This window comes from Grammomys surdaster, unplaced genomic scaffold (genome assembly GCF_004785775.1).
Source record: "Grammomys surdaster isolate TR1022 unplaced genomic scaffold, NIH_TR_1.0 61, whole genome shotgun sequence".
NCBI classification, from domain to species: Eukaryota; Metazoa; Chordata; class Mammalia; order Rodentia; family Muridae; genus Grammomys; species Grammomys surdaster.
In genome coordinates this window covers 15727091-15736210 of record NW_021604563.1, presented here as the reverse complement: position 1 = coordinate 15736210, position 9120 = coordinate 15727091, and the positions used below count along the sequence as shown (strand labels likewise).

General features: G+C 37.5%; 1 pseudogene; it reads right to left on the bottom strand.

The window, feature by feature from the left end:
- Positions 1-2095: 2095 nt before the first annotated feature.
- On the bottom strand, positions 2096-2803 carry LOC114628047 (annotated as a pseudogene).
- Positions 2804-9120: the final 6317 nt, after the last annotated feature.

Genomic DNA, 9120 nt, shown 5'->3' with positions numbered 1-9120 from the left:
TTAGTATAACAAGAAAGTAATTGAAAATTACAAAAAAATCTTTAATTCCTTATTCGAAATTGAAAGAAAGTACAAGAAATAAGCTATGAATGATAATAAATAAAAATGAATGTTTCAAGTCCCCCTTGAAAAGTAACGTAAAAGAGTATTTCCTCCTTCAACTTACATTGGCAGGTATATTAAAATAAAATATATGCCTTAACTAACTTTATCATTGAAAAAGAAATACATAAAGGAAGTCAAGTAAACTTTTCTCCTGCCTTAGTTAATATAGCATACAAGAGTCCCCATCTGGAATATATGTATATGAATCAGCAAATATCCCAATGACACTGTTTCCAATTTTGTGTAAATGATTGCAATTTTTATTTTTTTAGAATAAGATCAATTTTCATAAGATTAGCATAAGACTTTATAACTGTATTAAACTATTAACTAGGGGTTATCTTTGAATTATTAATAATTAACTGAAATTACTAACAAGCCCATAGTCAATGTTGACAATCTTGTGCACATACTACAGATATCCAGTTTAAATTAACTCTTATTGTTAGCTGCCAAAGACCAGCTTTGACACCAAACAGTAAGCTGTGGTAGCCAGCCAATGGGGACAACAGTGCTGAGAGTCACTAATCATCATTGATCCAGATACCTACATGGGCTACTGCCTATGGAAGCCAGAGGTTAGAGAAGAGAAAGGAGGAAAATCAAATACATACACACACACACACACACAGAGAAAGAGAGAGAGAGAGAGAGAGAGAGAGAGAGAGAGAGAGAAAGAGAGAGACAGGCAGACAGACAGACAGACAGACAGACAGAAAGACAGAATAATTGAAGCAAAGACAAGCTTCAGTGATTTATTTCTTCCCTTAACGTTTTTTATACTCCTTGAGGCAAAGTTTTCTTCTATTAAGAAGAAAATTACCTAATAGACACAAGTTACACATTTTTCTGAGATAATTACTATAAAAATACATTCTTCAAAAGTATTAAAATCACTATACAAAAGTATATTGATTACACGTATCATATATGAAACATATATAACTAAACACTTCTCGTCTATATTTCTTTCCAAAAGGTCACTCTGATTTCAAAGCTGTAATTTTTAGTCATTGATTAACAACATTTAAGCAGGCCAATTCTATAGAAGCAAGTTTTCCCCTATGCTTCGTTGACAACCTGTACTTATATGATGGCTATTCCTGGTTGTCAACTTGACTACATGTAGGATGAACTACAATCCAGAAGTGGAGGGCTCACTTGGGATCCAGATCTTGAAGCTGGAAGAAAAAGGCTTCTGACTCAGAACTTGACATGGATATCTTGAGGCATAGTGGTCATAAACAATCTAGGCCCAGGTAAAGTAGTACACACCTTTAACACAAGGAGACTGAGGCAAGCAGATCTCTGAGTTCAAGGGCAGTCCGAAACAAAGCAAGTTCCAGATCCAGGTGTGTGGTACACACCTTACTATTAGGACAGCTTCTGCTGGAGGTCTACATAGGGCATTGGAAGAAGGAAGACTCTTTCTTCTTTGCCTGCTTGCACTTACTTGCCAGCACATTTGATGGAACCTACTTCTTCAGGATTCCAGCTTATACAGAAGACCAGGTGAAACAACTAGCCTCATGGGACTAAGAAACTACTAGATTTTTGGACTTTTCATTCACAGCTGGCCATTTCTTGTTATTTGGAGACATTCCATAATTTCTCTGATTCCAGAGAATCCTGACTATTACAATTTACAAAGGAACAGGTTATCTTTCTTCTTATTTTTGAAGTTCTGATCAGATAAGCTGACTAATCATCTATGTTCTGTTCTTATACTCAGAATTATTTGATCTTTTTATTTTTACTTTATTATTTCCTGGTGTACACCAAAACCCATGACCTAATCCATAGATCCTAAGATCAAGAAAATCAGGGCCAACCTAGAGTATATTGTTACTATGATCATTACCTTGTCCCAAACCTATTCTTCTTGCCTCTACCATTATATGCGTTTTCTTTTTTTGTCTCAGCAAATATATCCTTTATTTTTAACGGTGGGGAAGACATAGATGAATGGCAGCCAGACAGACCCATGCGCTCAGTATTCCTCCCCTTCTTCTGCCTCTGCTTCCACAGAATCCACGCCCACTTCTTCATAATCCTTCTCCAGGGCTGCCAGGTCCTCCCGGACCTCTGAGAACTCCCCTTCCTCCATGCCTTCTCCAACGTACCAATGTACAAAGGCCCGCTTGGCGTATATTAGGTCAAATTTGTGATCCAGTTGGGCCCAGGCCTCTGTGATGGTGGTGGTGTTGCTCAGTATGCACATGGCCCGCTGCACCTTGGCCAGGTCTCCCCCAGGGACCACGGTGGGAGGCTGGTAGTTAATACCCACCTTAAATCCAGTTGGGCACTAATCCACAAACTGGATGGTATGTTTGGTCTTGATGGTAGCAATAGCTGCGTTGACATCTTTTGGAACCACATCCACCCTGTACAACATGCAGCAGGCCATATATTTGCCATGGCAAGGGTCACACTTGAGCATCTGATTGGCTGGCTTGAAGCAAGCATTGGTGATCTCTGCCACTGACAGCGGCTCATAGTATGCCTTCTCAACCGAGATGACCGGGGCGTAGGTCGCCAGTGGGAAGTGGATGTGAGGGTATGGCACCAGGTTGGTCTGGAATTCTGTTAAGTACACATTCAGGGCCCCATTGAACCTCAGGGTGGCTGGGATGGATGACACGATCTGCCTAATCACACGATTGAGGTTGCTATATGTGAGACGTTCAATATCATGGGAAGTTTTTTAAAACTGAAGTTGTCCATATAATTGGTCACAAAACAGGCCTCAACACATACTAAAAAACTGAAATAATCCCTTGCATCCTATCAGATCATCATGGTCTAAGGCTGGTCTTCAATAACGACAAAGACAATGGAACACCCACATTCACATGGAAACTGAACAACACCCTACTCATTGATAATCTGGTCAGGGAAGAAATAAAGAAAGAAATTAAAGACTTTTTTTGAGAATTTAATGAAAATGATGACACATCATACCAAAACCTATGGATACAATGAAACCAGTGCTAAGAGGAAAACCCACAGCTCTAAGAGCGTGCAAAGAGAAACTGGAGAAAATACACTAGCAGCTTGACAATGCACCTGAAAGCCCTAAAACAAAAAGAAGCTAATACACCCAAGAGGAGTAGACAGCAGGAATTAATCAAACTCAGGGCTGAAATCAACCAAATAGAAACAAAAAGAACTATACCAAGAATCAATAAAACCAGGAACTGGTTCTTTGAGAAAATCAACAAGATAGATAAACCCTTAGCCAGACTAATCAGAGGGCAGAGAGACAGTATCCAAATTAATAAAATCAGAACTGAAAAGGGTGACATAACAACAGAAACTGAGGAAATTCAAAAAATCATCAGATCCTACTACAAAAGCCTATACTCAACAAAATTGGAAAATCTGGATGAAATGGACAATTTTCTAGACAAATATCAGTTACCAATGTTAAATCAGGAGCAGATAAACCATCTAAACAGTCTCATAACCCTGAAAGAAATAGAAGCAGTCATTAAAAGTTTCCACACCAAAAAAAGTCCAGGACCAGACGGTTTTAGTGCAGAATTCTACCCAACCTTCCAGGAAGACCTAATACCAATACTCTTCAAACTATTCCACAAAATAGAAACAGAAGGGACACTACCCAATTCATTCTATGAAACCACAATTACATTCATACCTAAACCAGACAAAGACCCAACAAAGAAAGAGGACGTCAGACCAAACTCCCTTATGAACATCAATGAAAAATATTCAATAAAATTCTCGCAAACTGAATACAAGAACACATCAAAACAATTATCCATCATGACCAAATAGGCTTTATCCCAGGAATGCAGGATTGGTTCAATATACAGAAATCCAACAATGTAATCCACTATATTAACAAACTCAAACAAAAAAATCACATGATCATCTCACTAGATGCTGAGAAAGCATTTGACAAAATTCAACACCCCTTCAGGATAAAATTCTTGGAAAGATCAGGATTAAAGGTCCATACCTAAACATAGTAAAAGCAATATACAGCAAACCAGTAGCCAACATCAAACTAAATGGAGAGAAACTTGAAGCAATCCCACTAAAATCAGGGACTAGACAAGGCAGCCCACTCTCCACCTACCTATTCAATATAGTACTGGAAGTCCTAGCCAGAGCAATAAGCCAACACAAGGAGGTCAAAGGGATACAAATTGGAAAGGAAGAAGTCAAAATTTCACTATTTGCAGATATAATAGTATAGTTAAGTGACACCAAAACTTCCAGAAGAGAACTCCTAAACCTGATAAACAACTTTAGCAAAGTGGCTGGATATAAAATTAACTCAAACAAATCTTCCTCTACTCAAAAGATAAACTGGCTGAGAAAGAAATTATAGAAAATACACCCTTTACAATAGTCACAAATAATATAAAATACCTTGGTGTGAATCTGACCAAGCATGTAAAAGACCTGTATGACAATAACTTGAAGCCCCTGAAGAAAGAAATTGAAACAGATATCAGAAGATAGAAAGATCTTCCCATTCTCATGGATTGGAAGGATTAATATAGAAAAACTGGCTATCTTGCAAAAAGCAATCTACAGATTCAATGCAATACCCATCAAAATTCCCACTCAATTCTTCACAGAGATAGAAAGAGCAATCTTAAAATTCATTTGGAATAACAAAAAACCCAGGATAGTGAAAACTACTCTCAACAGTAAAAGAACTTCTCGGGGAACCACCATCCATGACTTCAAGCTGTACTACAAAGCAATAATGATAAAAACTGCATGGTATTGGAACAGAGACAGGAGGGAGGATCAATGGAATAGAATAGAAGATCCAGAAATGAACCCCAATACCTATGGTCACTTGATCTTTGACGAAGGTGCTAAAACTATCCAGTGGAAAAAAGACAGCATTTTCAACAAATGGTGCTGGTTCAACTGGAGGTCAGCATGTAGAATAATGCAAATTGATCCATATTTATCTCCTTGTACAAAGCTCAATTCCAAGTGGATCAAGGACCTCCACCTAAATCCAGCTTCACTGAAATTAATAGAAGAGAAATTGGGGAAAAGCCTCAAACACATGGGCACAGGAGAAAAGTTCCTGCACAGAACACCAATGGCTTATGCTCTAAGATAAAGAATTGACAAATGGGACTTCATAAAACTACAAAGCTTCTGTAAAGCAAAGGACACAGTCAATAGGACAAAGTGGCAACCAACAGACTGGGAAAAGATCTTCACCAACCCTACATATGATAGAGGGCTAATATCCAAGGTATACAAAGAACTGAAGAAATTAGACTCTAGACAATCAAAGAACCCTATTAAAAAATGGGGCACAGAGCTGAGCAAAGAATTTTCAACTGAGGAAGCTCGAATGGTTGAGAAGAACCTAAAGAAATGTTCAGCATCCCTAGTCATCAGGTAAATGCAAATGAAAACAACACTGAGATTCTACCTCACACCAGTCAGAATGGCTAAGTTAAAAAACACAAGTCACAGCAGATGTTGGTGACGATGTGGAGAAAGAGGAACACTCCTCCATTGTTGATGGGATTGTAAGTTAATACAACCACTCTGGAAATCAGTCTGACTGTAGCTCAGAATATTGAACATGGTGTTATCTAAGAACCCAGCTATACCACTCCTGGGCATGTACTCAAAAGATGTTTCAACATACAACAGGGACACATGCTCCACTATGTTCATAGCAGCCTTTTTTATAATAGCCAGAAGTTGGAAAGAACCCAGATGTCCTTCAACAGAAGAATGGATGCAGAAAATGTGGTACATTTACACAATGGAGTACTACTCAGCTATTAAAAACAATGAGATCATGAAACTCTTAGGCAAATAGATGAAGCTGGAAAATATCATCCTCAGTGAGGTGACCCAATCTCAAAAGAACACACACGATATGCACCCACTGATAACTGGATAGTAGCCCAAAAGCTCACAATACATAAGATACAACACATAGACCACATGAAACTCAAGGAGAAGAAGGAAGGCCAAAGTATGGGTGCTTTGGTCCTTTTTAGAAGGAGTGCCAAAAGATTCAACCAGAGCTCCCAAAGTATAAACCTCCAGCCTGAGAGCACAAAGGGAGGGACTCATGTCTCCACCTGTAAAGGTAATGGAGGGTGGCCCTGTCAGACATCAGTGGAAGTGGAGGTCTATGGTCCCTGAAAGTTTGGATTTCCTAGTGTTGGGGAATTCAAGAGCAGTGAGATGGGACTGGCAGGATGTTCGGAGCATATCCTCATAAAAATAGGAGGAGGGGGTATGGGATAAGGTGTTTTGGGGGAAAATAGAGGGGAGATAACATTGAAAGGTAAATACATAAAATATCCAATAAAAAGAAAAAACAGATAATGGGTCTGGGAAAAAAAGACAGTTATTTCAAATTATTTTCAAAAGTTTCTAGGAGATGCTAATTGGCTAAGATCTTATTTTAAGCTCTCCACAAAAGAATTTAAGTCTCTGCTTAATATTCTCAAGAGAGATGCAAATTCTAATTTCCCTCAACAATTAATTGACAAAAGAAGAGTAATCTCACGAAAAGTAGAAGCTATTATTAATCGATATATTGTATAGTCTCATTAGATATTGGCTGTTCTACAGCAGTCCTTTGATAAAAGAGATTATTAGTATAGATTTATATTTCTTTAAATTGTGTTTCATGACTCTCTGAGTATAGAAGGTGTGGCTGCTGCCACTTCTGCCCTGATTTTACAAGATCTCTGAAAAATTGGCCTTAAAAACAAAAGAGGGGGAATGGTATCCCCCCAGAAGGATTACCCCGAAATATTCTCCATCATGCCTTGTTCACTTTTAACTCTCTAAACCTGAAAGCCCATGACAAATCTGCTGCTGACTGCCTCTGGCATCACTGAGACCAATAAAAACTATACCACACCTATGTGGAAGGACCCTCTTACCCTTAAAGCGAATGGCTCACACCCAGTTCTCTTATGGGGCCGAGGATCCATATGCATGTTTGATACCACAGAAGGCACAGCTAAATGGCTGCCAAAAAGATTAATGAAATAAATAGATACCCCACAAAGTCAGGCCCAACCATAAATTGGATAAATAACAATTAATATCCAGGGAAAAGAAATCTCCCTGAGAACTCCCTTCTTTTTTCTTTCCAGGTAAAAATGAGCCACCCACGATGTCTGCTGTTAGAAGTTCTAATCCAGATGCTGGCCTCTAACCTTATATTACACAGACCTTCGACGGGCCATTGACAAGAACACCAAACAGCTAAAGACTGACATCACTAATCTGAAGACATCCCTCATTTTGCTGTCTGAAGAGCCCTCCAAAAATTGCTAAGGTATGGCCCTCATGCCTCACTGGACAACAACATGGGGACCTGAGCCATTACGAAGTCCCCTTCAATTACTGGAGGTCAGGCCTCTATCCCCACCTCCGAAAAATTAGAATTGCCACAGCCCTTCTACACTTAGAGAAGGGTGGAGATGTCAGGGGCAGTCCTGCTTATACACTGAAGGCCTAAAATCAGCCATAGGCCTAAAATCAGCAATAGGCTTGCCATACATGTATACTAACAGGAACTCTTGTGTCTCTGTGGCAAAACATTGAAACAGATGGCTATAAGCCATTGTAAACAGGCAGCTTTTGTGGAAATTTACCAGCCTGAGTAGTCATAGACCTTGTAAATAAGTAGCCTTGGCAGATAATACTAACTTAGATAAGGACAATTGAATCATAAGCAGAGTCATAGTGACCTGTCCCCTGAACCTTCACCCAGCTGATACCCTTTTCTAAAAGATATCTGTACTCCCCCTGAACACCCATGCTCCAGTGACATCCCCTTCCCCACGTCCTGCCTTTTGTGTTTATAACCCCTGTGTGAATAAGTAAAAATTACGATTTGATTTAAAAAAATATGGTAAAAAAGAAAATATTAAATAAAAACTATGATAAATTTCATCCAGTTTTGCCATTTTAATCAATTGAAATATTTTTATTTATTCCTTCATATGTGAATATTTATATGTATCTTCCTATCGTAGAGTTATGACATCACATTAACAACTGTCTATTACAGATTTCTCAGAAATGTATGTGATTAGAGAAAAAATATTGTGCATATAAATGTACTATACTAAATACACATACTGGAAGCAGAATAGGCTTTAATAATTAAGTACCTAAAATGGTCACCCAACTAGGCATAATTCACATGTTTTCTTTGTAGTTTTGACTTTTCTTTTATTTCAGTGATAACTAACATCATGTCTACTTTACTTTTCTCCCCAAAACTCCTCTTATGTCCTTCACAGTTCCCTCACATATTCATAAAATAACAACCTTTAATCATATACTTCTGTGTCACAACATTATTAAGCATAGTAGTTTCACTATCATTTAACCACCAACATTATTAAGCATAGTAGTTTTGCTATTATTTAAACCACCAACATTATTAAGCATAATTGTTTTCTTATCATTTAAAACTTAAACCAACAAAATCAACAAACAGATCTTATCATGCTGTACATTCCACTATCTCAAACCTATTAATTTCATTACAGTTGATTATGCGTCCATTTTGTAATAGGATTGTTTTTGTCTGTGGGGAAATTTTTCCCATTTGTTTTTCACATTACTCAGAAGTGATCAATTTTCTAGTCTTTAATCATTGTCCAATTTTGAAGCCTTACAAAATTATAACTACCACTAATCTTCAAAGCAAGAAAAAATGATAACTCTTAATATGCCTTTTTCTCTAACAATTTAAAACTGAAACTTGCTTTTTAACCATTTTGATAGTATAAATATATTGTTAAAAATTATGATGCTTTTTCTAGTCACATTTAAAGGTTTTATTGTAATTATAAATACCTAACATTGAATTACATAATTTATAGATATGTCAGAAGAAACTTTTATAAGAAAACATAAATCAATTATTTGGCTATATATTTATCATCCTATGCTATTCATATTGCTTCATTTTACTCATGGTATATCCTGGAAGAACTAATTTTATTCCAGACTTTAATA